General features: G+C 41.3%; 1 pseudogene; it reads left to right on the top strand.

Moving 5' to 3' along the window:
- The first annotated feature begins 109 nt into the window (after positions 1-109).
- LOC116677192 (E3 ubiquitin-protein ligase CBL-B-like) lies at positions 110-15,941 on the top strand (annotated as a pseudogene).
- The last annotated feature ends 25 nt before the right edge of the window (positions 15,942-15,966 follow it).

The following is a 15,966-nucleotide window of genomic DNA, read 5'->3' as shown; positions in this document are numbered from 1 at the left end:
GCTCATCCAATCATTAGATTTAAAAACGTATGTGGGGTTACGCATGCAACCATCGCACCTGGTCTGTGTATATTGTGGGTGTTTAAACACTTTCCCTTATCTGTTCCAGGATCGGATGGTCAGGGTTGTCCGTTCGTCGTTGTGAGATCAAAGGCACAGAGCCCATCATTGTCGATCCCTTTGACCCACGAAATGAGGGTACCAAGTGCTTCTTCCTGGACCAGCACAGCTGCCCAATGCTGGAGCTGGATGATGAGGAAGACCGAGAGGACTGCCTGGTCATGAATGGACTGGCCAAATCAGGAAGGTGAAGACTTTTTGTACTAGCTGTAGTTCTATTGATACGTACGTTTACGGTGTTAAATAAATTAGATTTGCCATTTCTTTAAGTTGTTTGTTAATAGAAGGGAAACTCCGGGGCGTATTTATTTAATTCTAAGAATTACACTAAAAGTGTAATTTTGGTATATTTCACCTGGTCCCTTTCCCACATGCATTGGTGTCTAAGTAACAAAAATCATTGAAATTGGTCCAGTGTTGAGCGAGAACGCTGTAACTGGGCCACCGCAAAGTGTCTCCAAACTTATCTCAATTATAACATGTCTCCTCCTAGTTATACTACAGCACTTACTGTTAAAAAATAAGTTTGGAGACATTACCTTATGTAATCATTAAATTAATAGATATTTTTGTGTCGATGTTGTGTTTATAGCACCCCTGGCTGCTGCTAGAGACCAGTCTTATTTCTCCAGGTTGGAGGACGGCTCATTTTGATGAATATTAGTTTGTAGCTCGTTGTTAATCTTACTATGTTAGGTGATATTGTGATTTAATATAATTCGCTGTAGAGTAATTGATCCCATAAGTTTAATCTGTGAATATCTTTTTAACTTTGCTCACGTTTATAAACCAAGAGAACGGATTATGAATTGTTGTCAAAAGTTTATTAAACCGAGGGAACAGTTTGTATTCTGTGCGCCACGTTTAGTTTTTTTTTCAGCTGACCCCAGTGGGGCTCCGTCCTAAGTAGTAGGCCATAGCATCAAAATATTTTTAAGTTGTTATTTAAAGGTAAAATAGTGCACACTGGTTGTTTAAATTTAAGAGCATTTTGAAGTTGTAAGAAATTTAATAAATCATTAATTAATCATAACTATTTTTAAATTGTAGAAGAAAAGTGTAGGGTTTTTACTTTTATTTTTTTACTTAGGTCCAGAATTTTACTTTTACTTTACACCCTTATATTATTAATACTTTCCTCTCAGCACTGTGCAGAGCGTCAGAACTCGCCCATGGTGGTCTCCCAACTCTTCACCGGTCAGCCAACACAGAAGGTCCACGGAGGAGACCCCAGCCACTGCATCCAGCACCTCGGCCTTCCCCCCGTCCCACCACGACTTGACCTCATCCAGAAAGGTGCCATTCGCTCCCCATCTGCCAGTCCCACTGGCTCCCCGAAGGTCAGTCAAAGCATTCCCCAGATTTTAAAAAATGGGTCATATAAAAGCATGTTTAGAAGTGTGAAAATGTTTACAGCACACTAGGTTGCACTATAAATCCCTTTGATCACAAATGTTGGAATTTGTGAAATAATTTATTACCCAGAAATCATGTTATGTCACAATTGTTAGTTATTCTTACTTACTGGTAGAGGTTGAATGTTTTCACACCAGGTCAAAGCCAACGTTAAGGATAAGGTTTCATGTTTCACTTTTTATTTGGCAGCGCTAACATGATGTGAAGTGCTGTGATCATACTGAGCGCCAAAAACATAGGTATCTTTCCTAAACACTCTCCGTTTATTTAGATCCCCATTCTAGGTTTCTTTCCACAAAGTGCTCGTCAGCCTTCCTGAATTCTCCTAACAAACAACAATTAAACATAAAAAAGTGTTTGATTTAGAATGAGTCTAGAATTATTTAGATTGAATCTTCTGTCATTTTAATGAACATACTATATGTCTCCACCTCTCTAGTCTTCGCCAGGCATGGTCCAGGAAGCAGGACAAGCCTCTCCCAGCCCCACCTCCTCCTCAGAGAGACCCACCTCCACCGCCTCCCCCTGAGCGTCCTCCTCCCATTCCGCCAGAGTCGCGCCATTCTTGGCTCGGCAGTTCATCTGCCTTGTCATCTCCCTCTTATCTTCTACGGCACACTCTCAGACTCCCAGATGCCCCTTGACACAAGGTGTCCCAAAGACAGCCACTTTGCAGATGTCCACAGGACTGGATCTGAGCACCCGCTCCAGTTGGAACCCACCGGCCCCTCTCACCTGAACGGAAGACCACTCAGTTGTCCATCTGCTGGATTTGGGAGATCACATCAAAGAATGGAGGTGGCAGGAACCTCAGAAAGCTCCAAGGTAGGGCTTAGATTTCAGTTGAAAAATGTAGGTTGGGGCGCCTGGATAGTTCACCTGGTAGAGCACGCACCCATATACAGAGGCTCAGTCCTCAACGCAGCGGCCGCAGTTTGACTCTGACCTGTGGCCCTTTTCTGCATGTCACTTCCGTCTCTCTCCTCTTCACGTCTAAGCTGTCCTGTCATGATAAAGGCCTCAAAATGCCACACACAAAAAGTAGGTTAATAAATTAGAGTAAATACGGAAAGTCTACTTTGTTTTTTGTTTCCTCAATAAAAAATAAAAATAAAAAAATATATATATATACACTCACCTAAAGAATTATTAGGAACACCTGTTCAATTTCTCATTAATGCAATTATGTAATCAACCAATCACATGGCAGTAGCTTCAATGCATTTAGGGGTGTGGTCCTGGTCAAGACAATTGCCTGAACTCCAAACTGAATGTCAGAATGGGAAAGAAAGGTGATTTAAGCAATTTTGAGCGTGGCATGGTTGTTGGTGACAGACGAGCCGGTCTGAGTATTACACAATCGGCTCAGTTACTGGGATTTTCACGCACAACCATTTCTAGGGTTTACAAAGAATGGTGTGAAAAGGGAAAAACATCCAGTATGCGGCAGTCTTGTGGGCGAAAATGCCTTGATGATGCTAGAGGTCAGAGGAGAATGGGCCGACTGTTTCAAGCTGATAGAAGAGCATCTTTGACTGAAATAACCACTCGTTACCCCCAAGGTATGCAGCAAAGCATTTGTGATGCCACAACACGCACAACCTTGAGGCGGATGGGCTACAACAGCAGAAGACCCCACCGGGTACCACTCATCTCCACTACAAATAGGAAAAATAGGCTACAGTTTGCAAGAGCTCACCAAAATTGGACAGTTGAAGACTGGAGAAAAAAAAAAAAAAAAAAAATATATATATATATATATATATATATATATACTCACCTATAGGATTATTAGGAACACCATACTAATACTGTGTTTGACCCCCTTTCACCTTCAGTAATGGTGTTGGGGATGTTTTCTTGGCACACTTTAGACCCCTTAGTGCCAGATGGGCATCGTTTAAATGCCACGGCCTACCTGAGCATTGTTTCAGACCATGTCCATCCCTTTATGGCCACCATGTACCCATCTTCTGATAGCTACTTCCAGCAGGATAATGCACCATGTCACAAAGCTCCAATCATTTCAAATTGGTTTCTTGAACATGACAATGAGTTCACTGTACTAAAATGGCCCCCACAGTCACCAGATCTCAACCCAATAGAGCATCTTTGGGATGTGGTGGAACGGGTTGTTGTGCCCTGGATGTGCATCCCAAAAATCTCCATCAACTCCAAGATGCTATCCTATCAATATGGGCCAACATGTCTAAAGAATGCTTTCAGCACCTTGTTGAATCAGTGCCACATAGAATTAAGGCAGTTCTGAAGGTGAAAGGGGGTCAAACACAGTATTAGTATGGTGTTCCTAATAATCCTATAGGTGAGTATATATATATATATAGAGAGAGAGAGAGACATTCATGGTTCTTAAAAATCCTGACTTGGGACATCCTTTGCCTCTTCCTCTAGCACCACTTGTGTTTTTTAAATGTATTTGCAAATACAATTTTCAGCATCTCCCGTCCCATCCCACAACATTACTCTCTCAAACTATGCTGCTGTCAAATGACATGACAGTATGCCACTTGTGGTTTTAAATTAAATGTCTCTACAGCAGTTGGATTGATGGATTGTTATGAAATGTTATTTTAATGACGTACATCTTTCTCTCAGGATGAATAGGAATCACTTTGGTGATGCTCTGACTTTTTGTCATTAGGTCAAAATTTTAATTTGCCCATTACTTTGTCCAAATACCTGCAAAACTAATGCCATTCCTGCCCCAGCTGTATTATCTTCAAACACACTAAACTAAGTTCAGTCCAGGCCACTTTGTCAATAAATAGATTAATTCATCTGCAATATGTATTTGGCGGGATGGCTCTGTTCCGTGGCCTCCCCACACTTCCACGTGCATACTTGGGAAGCATGAGGCAGAGAGCAAACCTACCTGCCCTTCCATGTGCATGCATGGAAGGCTTTAAGCGGGTATAGCAGCAGTGCAAGATCATTGATTAAGTCAGACAAGATAAATGTAAATTTAAAAGGAGGTGGAGGTGGGTTGCAAGCGCTTGCAGAGATGCAGCAAGTTGGCTGGGAAAAGCAGTTTAAATAGAGCATTGTATTTGGAAATCTTATCATATGCTTAAGAGGGAATCAGCTGAGCCATCAGCTGGTGTGTTGGCTTAGGAATTGTCAGTTGTGAGCTGAGATAATAAATGATGATGAAGTTAATTTAATTTTCTGTAAAACTTGTTTGGTGGGAAACATACTTCCATTCACTTTTATTGGTCAATTTTACCATAATTTGTTACTTCAATGGCGTAAACCATTTGTACCAACTCAATCTTTTAGAGAAATTCAACATCCATTGAGTGATTTCTCGCTGGTAGAAAAACATTTACTGTAACTGTGAACTATGTCAAATTAATCTTTAGCTAGGTAAACCTCAGGTATGGCTGCCTATTTTGCCAAGGTGTACAGTTTGTACAGATGTTGGACAATAAACAATCTATCTATGCACAGTTCAATGACTTAAAGTCACAATAATGGAAAAATGTTTTAAGAATTTACCAAAAAGTAAGTTCAATTCTACTTTAAAAACCGAAAAGCAAAGCCATTCTTTTGACAGAACAACCAAGGGCCTCATTTATAAAACTCTGTGTATTCAGTTTTTCTGAATCGTATGCAAAAACAACATTCTGATTTGTACCACCATGCGTCGCACACCTGTACAGACTTTTCTCCTTATAAATACAGACGTGCGTTACCTTATGCGGTCGTGCACAAGCCTCCCGCTCCTCCCAAGGCCGTCCTATATTTGTCCTAAAAAGGTTCATATCAATCAATCAATTTAATCTATTTATTTATTGTCCCGATAGATTAATTAAGTCCAATAAACCGGTAGTGGATTGGAGTCAATTCTAGTCATCAATGTAATTAATCCTTGTGTGGTGTTCGGGTCTGTGGGACACGTTTTTAATGTTTGCTAAAAGAAAAATTATGCTATTTATAATGCCTTCTAACTCAAACTCATTGGCCTTGGCTCATTTTCTGTGAAGAATATACAAATTAACCTATTTTCAATGACTGCACACGGTACACCCTCTCCCTACACATAACTAAAACAGAAGAGGTGTTTGGGTCTCGAGTGTAATAATTGTATTTGCTATGAAACTTAACTGTGTCCTCTTCCTTAATGGGCCTGTTGTGTGTCTGTACAGTATGTGTGCGTGTCTGAGAGTTATGTATCTGTGTGCGAAAATGTTTTCTCTCTGCTCCTGCTATATGCTATTACTACCACTCAAAATTACAAAATTGTTACATTTCAAGTACTCTGTTTAAGTTTCCAAAAATACCACCACTAATGTTAAAAAATTGAATGAAAATGATTATATGATCATAATGTGATCTTAAATGGGTAAATAGGCAAATATGAACCATAAATGATGTACAGTAAACTGTATATCATTGGTAATTGAGCTAAAGTGAAGTTAAGTTAAGTATTTTTTCATAAATGATGTCTGTATTGATTTGAAAGCCTAATAATGGGGTGGGTCCACCATACTCGGGAATGGCTGTGTAACAAAAATATGAACACCACACGGGCACAGGTGTTTTTGATGGAGTCTGTGCGCTCTGCATCCAGAGTACTTTATCCATGTGATATTTTGTGTTACCATCAGAGATCACTAAAACGCAGCCTTGGGAGTGTTATGCACCATCACACACATGGTCAAAAGGTTGCGGAAAACTGGGCACATTTTTACTCATGGAAATTCTTTGTAAATCCCGACTTTTGCGAGGAATTATGCAAATTTCACTCTGCTGTAACAGCTTTTAATAAATGAGGCCCCTTGACAGCACAGCAGTAAGTAAAGTCACTGTGCAAAAAAACAACAGAAACAAAACTAATGGGCTTACTTGTTTCTTGGATGTCTTTCTTGTCTACATAAACCAATGACCTACAATCTACCACTGCGGCTGCATTCAGACCCACCTCTGGGTTAGATGAAGCACAAACACACTTAAGAAAAAGACTCCAAAACTTATGCTGCACTCCAGGCAACCCGTAACTCGTGTTTTCACAACCTTCTACCCGTGAAAGTGCCCTGGATTGGCAGTCAAACCTACTACTCATGAACTCGTGCAAGTTAGTTGTACTCCCAGTTACAGCTTTGACGTCACACACACAATAACAACAATGGTGACCCCTGTTGATGCTGTACAGACGCCGTGAGAAATTGTATAAATAGGCAATGTAAAGTAATTCCACATTTCCAAACAATACACATAGAATCGTGTACTACTACAGGTTAGGTTTATTAAATGAACCCCAAAATATGTCAACGACAAGAAATTCTAGTATCAGCTAGCGGTAGCTAATGTCAACGTTAGGTGGCCACTATAGGGTGACCAGACGTCCCCGGTTTCCGGGGACAGTCCCCGGTTTCCGGGGACAGTCCCCGATTTTGGCGACCTGTCCCCGGCTGGATCTGTCCCCGGAAATGTCCCCGGTTTCCACTGTGACTGACGGACCCGAAATTGGAATGAAAGAAAGAAAATACTGACAAAACGGAGCCAATAGTCACTCCAGACAAGCTCAGAGAGGTTTTAGAAAACCGGGTTTTACGATGCTAAAATCACTGATTATGTACATGGAGTCTGGTGGGTTTAGCCAACGCAATTTTGCGGACTTTTATGTTTAAAAAAGGATCTTAATCTTTAACAGAAAGGTCGACCTCCTTAGAAATCCTTCCCATAATGTTGTCAGACTCTTAGAATATTAATCTGAGTCTGTTAGCAGCAAAACAAGCACTTTTATGAACGTAAATACAAGCTGGACAATTATCCTGTTAACTTCCACTGTAGCTTGTTTCTGCCGACTGCAGCAATCTTGTTTAATACTCCATCAATGTCAAAGGAAAATATGTCCTCAGTAGTTTTTATTGTATCTGATTCTCAATGAGCTGTTGCAAAAACAAGCCTTGAGCAATAAAGCAAAAGCTGTCAGATAAATGTAGGTCAGTAATTACAACATTATGAAATATTGAGACTTTCTATCTTGAAATATTAAGACTTTCTATCTTGAAATATTAGGACTTTCTAGCTTGAAATATTAGGACTATTAGGACTTTCTATTTTGAAATATTAAGACTTTCTATCATGAAATATTAGGACTTTTTATCTTGAAGTATTAGGATTTTTTATCTTGAAGTATTAGGATTTTTTATCTTGAAATATTAAGACTTTCTATCTTGAAATATTAGGACTTTTTATCTTGAAGTATGAGGACTTTCTATCTTGAAACATTCCCCTCTGAGGTGTAGTGGAGTAGGAAGCAGCAGCAGGGGGGGTCTAGGATCAGACCTGGGGGGGGGGCTCAGCCCCTAATGAGAACAGCTCTAGGTCTAGTGTCCCTGTTTTAAGTTTTACAAAAGTAAAAACATTACTTGTTTTGGAGGTTTATACGCTTCTGAGCTGAAAATGTCCCCGGATTTTGTCTAAGAAATCTGGTCACCTTAGGCCACTAGCTAATGCTAACGCTATCTAACACTAACGCTAGCTAGAAGGGTTTGTGGTGTCTTTGCGTGGAATGCTACCAAGTCGTGAGACGTGACTTGAAGTCGTAAAAACTGTCTGGAACGCAACATTTGGAACAAGGAAGGGCTTGAAGTGTAACTACCATGGTAGCTGAACAAACTGTCGATCTGATGAAAAGCAGTTGTGGATGATCAAAAGTTATTGGGACCCAGGAGAGAGCAGAGGAGCACCCTGCCCACAATACACAGACAGGAACACACAGGGGAGGGGAAACGTAAAGAAACACTTAGGGTCTCAGCTCTGACAGTAAAATAAGTGCTATAGCTCTCGCTGTCCTCTGTTCTTTGGGCGGTCACATTGCTTTCGGTGGTGTTTGGTCTGGCTGTAACCGCACTTTACTACCTGGTGGGTAATCAGGCAGGTTAAGATTCACAGGTCATGCCATCCCTGTGAATGCTGATTATGTTTTGCATGGGATTAATACACCTTAGTCACAGAATATGTCTATCATGTCTATCAGCATTTACGTGAAAAATATATATTCATGATGGGCGGGTCAGGGTTTTTTAATACCTGCACCCACCCAACCTGTTATGCAAGCCAATACCGACCACCCAGCCCCCAAAATATGTCTTAATTAACCACCCAAACCTGCCAACTGTATGCATCCAACTTACGTAGTAGCACAATTGTTAGGACTAAAGAGAGACAAGGACTGAGCATTTTAAAGTTTGAATATAGTACCTGTCTAAAGGCCAATAAATGAGTGTAATGCCTCACAACTCAAGCAGATAGCGCATTCTGAAATGGTGCCATCTGACAGGACAACCTGCCCGAATCTCTCCCAACCCTTTTTTCATTCTATTTGCATACAACATTAGCATCACTAGTATATATAGTGTATTTAACAAATAATAACAGATCATGGGCCCAATTTTTGACATTAACATTTTCAGTAGTTCCTTTGTGTTTTTTATAATATCTACCTTCTCTTGTGTTTGCAGCCCTTCTCTAATAGTGTGCAAGTCAGCGATGAGTATGACATCCTTCCCTCAAGGCACTCACCAATGCAGTCCACCCTTGCAAGTAGCCACAAGTGAGTATTACATAGACCTAGACATAAACCTCTTCCTTCCTTTTCTCTGTGGTTTCAGACTCAGGAACCTTCTACCAGTGATGTCTAGTAGCCTTAGGGAAAAGTCCTGGTTAGAAACAGCTTTGAAAAAGGATGGCTGAACATCTAATAGCCTTTTAGCTGCAGCCAGAATTAGATTAGGTATTTCTGTGTATCAGGCTAAAGTGGAGGCAGGGGATGGAGCTGTCACTTCTGATGAAGCTTAAGCTTGAAGTGGAAGTTCTGGTTCAGCTGAAAACAATTCAGTGTTGTAAAATATTATGAGGTTGTTAGAGTGACACATTTCTTTTACGCTAATGACTGCAGCTGACTGGCACATTGATTTGCATTTTGCAAGGATATGTTATGTTCACAGGATCACGCACATCAGAATCAGAATCAGAAATACTTTATTGATCCCCGGAGGGAAACTCTGTGTTGCAGTTGCACAAATAGTATAAATATTAGAGTAGAAATATAAATAAAGATATATAAGGAGTGTGTATATGTACAGTATTTACAGCCAGTGTTATTGCACAAAACAGATAATAATGTCCAGTTTCAACCTCTCTAAGTGTCTGTGTGTCAGACACATAGAGGGAGGAGTTATAAAGTTTGATGGCCACAGCCAGGAATGACTTCCTGTGGCACTCTGTGGTGCATTTTGGTAGAATGAGTCTATCACTGAAAGTGCTCCTGTGATTTAGCAGCAAGCCATGGAGTGGGTGCGGTACATTGTCCAAGACGGCATGTAGTTTGGACAGCATCCCCCTCTCTGACACACCCGACAGAGAGTCCAGATCCACCCCCACAACGTCAATGGCCTTTCGGATCAGTTTGTTGAGTCTTTTGGCGTCCGCTGCCCTCAGCCTGCTGCCCCAGCATGCAACTGCAAACAGGATAGCACTGGCCACCACAGACTCATAAAACATCCTCAGCATTTTCCTGCAGATGTTGAAGGACCTCAGCCTCCTCAGAAAATGGAGACTGCTTTGGCCCTTCCTGTAGAGGGCTTGAGTGTTCTTGGCCCAGTCCAGTTTATTGTCCAAGTGCACTCCCAGGTATTTGTAGTCCTCCCCAATGTCCGCACTGACCCCTGGATGGAAACAGGGCTCACTGCTGCCTTGGCTCTCCTTAGATCCACCACCAGCTCCTTAGTCTTTGTCACGTTGAGCTGTAGATGATTCTGCGCACTCAATGTGATATGCATGTTTTTATAACTATATGAAGACCACCATTTACTGTAATCCTAAAAGAAGTCGCCTAAACCTGATTGTTTATTTGGTAATTACTGCATCTTTTGGATTAGTTTCCATGATCATGTTTAATATGGAACAATGGTTATGTTGGGACAGTAAGCTCAGTGTTTCTTGTAACTGATTGGTTAGAGCAATTCCTCCATCATTCTTGAGTAGACAGTTCCTTCACTGCTGCCTTGTTTATTCATTACCCACAGAAGACACAGCAGTTAGTGTACTTTGTACCTTTGCAACACAATAACATTGTACTGTAACATATTGTTAGGTAGGTAAACACAGCCAGCAGGGTGGAGTCCGCTGTAGTACAACCACTCCTAAGAAGCTACCGTCCTGGCTTTCTGTTTTGCTCAAGGGTACCTGGGCAGTAATCAGATAGGTGAAGGTGTGGCTCACCTCAGACTCACATTTTCCCAACAATTTACAGTAGAAGGAGATTACAACATACATCTTTAGTCCACAAGCATGCTTCTCCAATATTTATACCAATGGTTCCTAACATTTTAAAACCGCTTATTTACCTTTTTATAAATCTTAAACAACACACACAATACAACACACATACATGTCAACACTGACAGGAGGTCTAAGAACTCAGTTTTCTTTAGTACTTCTTTAATGTTCTATCAAGGTACAATTAGCCTACTGAGTGTACAAAGACAAAACAAAAAAAAAACTAATGGTTATCCCATCTTGTTGGGACATGTGGAAGTGTTGTTTTGCACATAGTTTCTTGATGCTGGGCAGAATTAAAGCGAGCGGAGCATGGGGGTCCAAGTCTACTGACAAACAAGTCCTGCACTTGTTTTTTCAAATGACCTGGGATGAAAAAGTCAGCTCACACACATGTGGGAACAGCAATACCACACTAATTACAGGGCTGGACAGTGATGGATATTTATCCCACACATTTATCCCAAAACCTGTCCTGTCAAGTGGCTCTCAGTGTCTATATCAACTCATATTTGATATCTCAGAGTGTTGAGAATTGAGATCTATCAGCATTTCATGGGCTGTATTTACAGTGACACATCTTTTCAGTTGCACTTTTTGACTGCTGTGTACCTTTAAATGTTACAAGCATGAAAGCATATTACTTTGACTTGACTTGTGAATGTGAAAAAACAACTCAGGACTACAATCTTCCTCCTAATGGGACTGTGAAAATATCAGTAATTGCAGTTTGAATGTATAACTCTATTTGTGACACTAATGAAGTTTGGGTTGATGGTCATCTTTACAGACCCTCCAACCCTTTCAGCAGGCCTGTGATAGAACAACAACGCAGCGTGACAGAGAGGGTGGAGGATGACTATCAGATCCCGTCATCCAACCTCTGCTTGAGCCAGGCTCCCATCTGCATCTCTGTACCCAACAGGTACTGGCCGTCTTTCAATGTATTAAAGTTGCTATGGTGATACAGCAATGATGGGTCCATTAGGTTAATTAGGCTGCTGAGAACCAAACATATATCCTCTCATTCAGGCATTTGGAGAACAGCTCTCCAGAGCCCTCCACTGATGAGAAGAAGCCCCAACCCCCAGAGCCTGGTGAGTCCTGAAACCAGCAGAGCTCAAACATCACAAGCTATTAATCTATTTTCTGAAGACTACAGCTTATATTTCCTTTGTTACTTGATACCAGTAGAGTGGTCTGTCTTATTCTGCCTAATATGAGGATATTAAACATTATAATAAATCTTGAATCAGGTAAAAGTTCAAAACAACATCTAATTCCATCGTCAGAATTCTTTGTTGTTCATTTAAAAAATGTATTCTTTGCTTTTATTCCTCAGGTGGACACTCCGAGTCGGTTAGGGGTTGATCTCGCAGGTGGCACATACCCCCTTTGCCCCTTCAACACCAACAAGACACCCTCCGACTATGACATTCTGCTGCCCCCACAAGGTAGCCAACCCCGAACACAGCAGAGTTCACATTGTCCTCATTTGAATTGGAATGTATTGTGCTACTGTAAAAGTTGTTTTATGGTTCTTGCATTCAGTGCGGTCCGGGAGCAGCGGACGGCGCGCATGCTTGCCGCTAACCGTCTGGTTTTTCATACTCCTTGAGGCCAGAACGGCTTAAAGAATGGACTTCTTCTCTCCTGTTGCAAGTCATTGCAACACGGTTTATGCAATGTTACAAAATATTGGAGGTCCAGGCCATGTCCTAGCCATGTTTGCGCCATATCGCCCACCTCGCTGACTGCGCTGAAAGCAAGAAGCATGAAACAGCTTTAATGCTATAAACAAATACTATGCTTCAGATATAGTTATAGGCTAATAAGTATGTTGGATGTCTTGTTATCACCGTCAACGTCTGCGTTCTGGTAACCTGGACTACCCACAACAAGTTTTTTAAGCTATCTTATTCCTCCTGTCCCAGTCCCCTTCCTCCTGTGAAGTCCCCTCTCAGAAATATCCTCTCTTAGCTTTTCTCTTCAGGGAGCCATGTCAGCTGCTCTTTGCAGCATCAGCCACCTCTTGTGTGCTCTAAGTATAAATTGTGAATCAGAGCAGAGAGTTCAGTCTTGTCTGTGGTTTTGTTGTGTTTCAGCCTTACAAAACCTCTTCGGCAGCCGACCTTCGTCTCAGCCTCCTCCTCCACCGGTGAGACACAGCTTCACCGACCTCTCCTCCTCTTCTCCGTCCGCATTCTGCACCTCCTCCACGTCCTCCTCTATCATCCAACGGCCACACAGGCCCTCCTCTGGACATGAGCACTTGTTGTTAACCCCCGGTGAGCTGGCAAACTCATTTTGTTCCGAAAAATTTTGGAAAATGTTTGAAACATACATTTAGTGCATCTCCTATGGTGTTGTGCTAGTCTAATGGTTGTCTCTCGCGGTGGAAGTCTTTATTATGCTCACCGAATTGTGGAATATTCACACAGTACACAGCATTACTTTGTGACTGACAGATAGCAACAGGCACCTTTACCTGAATGCTCTGTATTGTCTGTGGTCTAGACACAGTGCTCGACATGCTGAACAGTGCTGCTCCTCTGCCTCCAGTCAGACGACACACAGAACATGTTAAAGGCTCCCGAGGCTGCCTGGAGTACAACCATTTACCAGCCAGTCAAGGTAGTAACCTCCCCTTCTCAGCAAATGACTACATGAGAAAATGCACGCATAAGGCTTAGAAAAACATGTCGAGGTCGAGTTCACTTTCACAAAAACATTACAATACAAAATATAGTTGTAATACACATGTATCACTGCATCTTCTCTGTGTTAGACCGAAGTCATCTGCTGGCTGGCAACCTTCAGCTGGCAAATGGTGTTAGATACTGAGAAGCCATCTCTGCATAAAAATAAGGCATAAATACATAACATTCACTTTCTCCACATAGAGCTTAAATATAGTACAACACTTTATATAGTAACAATAGTACGTATGTAGAATGATGAATGTAGATTTATGTAAATTGAATGCTAAATTACAAAAGCTAAAATGCATTCATAAACATCCTTCTAACTCTTGCTGATAGCTTTTACATCAATAGATGCATAGAACAAAATCCATAATAAACACAAGAGACTTCAAAAGTTTAAAGGGCAAATACTTCATTACGTGATTTTATATTAGATAACTTCAAAGCGTATAACACTGTAAATATAACTATATAACTAATAACAATCTCAAGTGTCTGCCTGTGTGCCAGGGGTATCTTCCACTGACATGAATTCCCTTCTCTCTCTCCAAGTATCGATGGACTGTTTGCAGGCCCCTGCCAGACCGCCCAAGCCACTGCCCAGGAATATCCCTCCAGACATTCAGCCTGGCAAACCCCACAGCTTGGAGTCAGAGAACGTGGACGCCAAAATCGCCAAGCTGATGGGGGAGGGTTACTCCTTTGAGGATGTGAAGCGGGCGTTGATGATTGCCCAGTACAAAGTTGACGTGGCCCGAAACATTTTGCGAGAGTTTGCTTAGTGGCCCCAAGACTGTCTCTCTAGTCCAAGAGATAGTGAAAGGGGAGCACAACAATTAAGCTGTGCCTCTGAATGGACTGACTAAAAAGGGCTTTTTTATTCTGCTTGGCCTGGGACTGTTAATCAACATGAACAAAAAAAGATTTCAAGAGACTTGCCTTTTGTTGCCGAACAGAGATGATGATGCAGAACAAAGTGGCTAAGACCAAATCACAGTGGAACACAGAGAATTAAAAAACGTGAAAAAGACTGTCTGTGAAAGATTTAAACCTGTTGTTTACAGTGAGCTTTGCCGGTGCTGGCCCCTGGTTTTCAAATGCTCCTGTTTTTCTCCAGGTTGGGAATTTATGCCTGTTGTAAAGCCCTGATCCTGCTACTGCTGCTACTGTTTCTTTTGCCACCCTTTGGATTTAGTTTGAAGAGCCTTTCAATCTCAAGCTCTTTTCAGGCACAGCCAATTTAAAGGGGGTCATTTTAATTTACAGCCAGTAGGGGGAGCCAGACTCCACTGTTTTTCCTTCTCTCACTCCTTTTGTTACTTTCTTCTCTTCATGGCTCTTGTTTCACTAACTCCCTCCTCTTTCTTTCTTCACGTCATTAGAGAATACTCCACTGTTTGCCCATGGTCTAGCTGTCTAATAGGTCTTAACAAGGTCTGATGAGTCATGCGCAGTTGGATGGAGCCAGAGGATGCCTTATTGATTCCTTTGTTTCCCTCAGAACTGGAGCTCCTCCTCTGGAGCTGCCATGCAGTTTTAGTTAGACATGGTATCTTGGTAGTAGGAACAGGGTGGAAGAGTTAATCTTGTTTTTTGTTTCTGTTCCTAGACCAGGAGATTAATCAGATAGGGCCTTTTTTATTTTCTTCATCTGAGGACCGCAAGCATATGATTGTATTTGTTTTGCGCGAGTGAGTTTTACCTTTGTACACTGAGCTCTTGTGGTAGAAAATATTTAATGTTTGTAAAAGAAAATAATAATAATATTCAAAAGCCAGACGATTGTGCCTGCATTTCAACGCAAGCATTTAAATAACATGACAGACCTGTTGTGTAGATCAGCGAGCCAGACGTCTGATAATGCTCAGAAAACTATTTGCTCTGCAGCCATTACACTGCAGCTGCCTTCAATTACACAGCAATCTTATGGGGAAATGTCCACATTCCCCACATGTTTGAGGAATCACTCTCAATCTGATTAGGAGTCCAGCAATTATGAATTATTAATTGAAATACTGCAGCCATTATGCATTTACATTGAAGTTGAGTTGTAGTGTGAACACAGTAAAGACAAAGAGAATACTGCAGAGCATTCAAACTACGAGCTGAGTCAGATGCACATCCACTGTGCAGTAAAGGTGGAGTTAAAGCCCTTACCTCAGAATCTGGAATCAGGTGTAATCTAATGACTGTAACACGTCTCACCAATGTATTGGGTTTTTTCTCATGGAAAACAGTATTGTTTTATTATCCTTTTTTTCTTTTTAGAGTAGTATGCTAGATGTGGTAGATATGTGCCATACTTATTAGAGGTGCAGTTTGCCAAGAAACGGGCAATGTTTACCCAGCTATTTATTCTCATACTGATTAAAGGATAATTCCAGTTTATAATTTGGGATTTCATTTTACTGTTTTG

Source organism: Etheostoma spectabile, unplaced genomic scaffold (assembly GCF_008692095.1).
Source record: "Etheostoma spectabile isolate EspeVRDwgs_2016 unplaced genomic scaffold, UIUC_Espe_1.0 scaffold00004550, whole genome shotgun sequence".
In the NCBI taxonomy this organism is placed as follows: Eukaryota; Metazoa; Chordata; class Actinopteri; order Perciformes; family Percidae; genus Etheostoma; species Etheostoma spectabile.
Note: the sequence above shows the minus strand (reverse complement) of the source record. Positions and strands in the feature narration are given on the sequence as shown.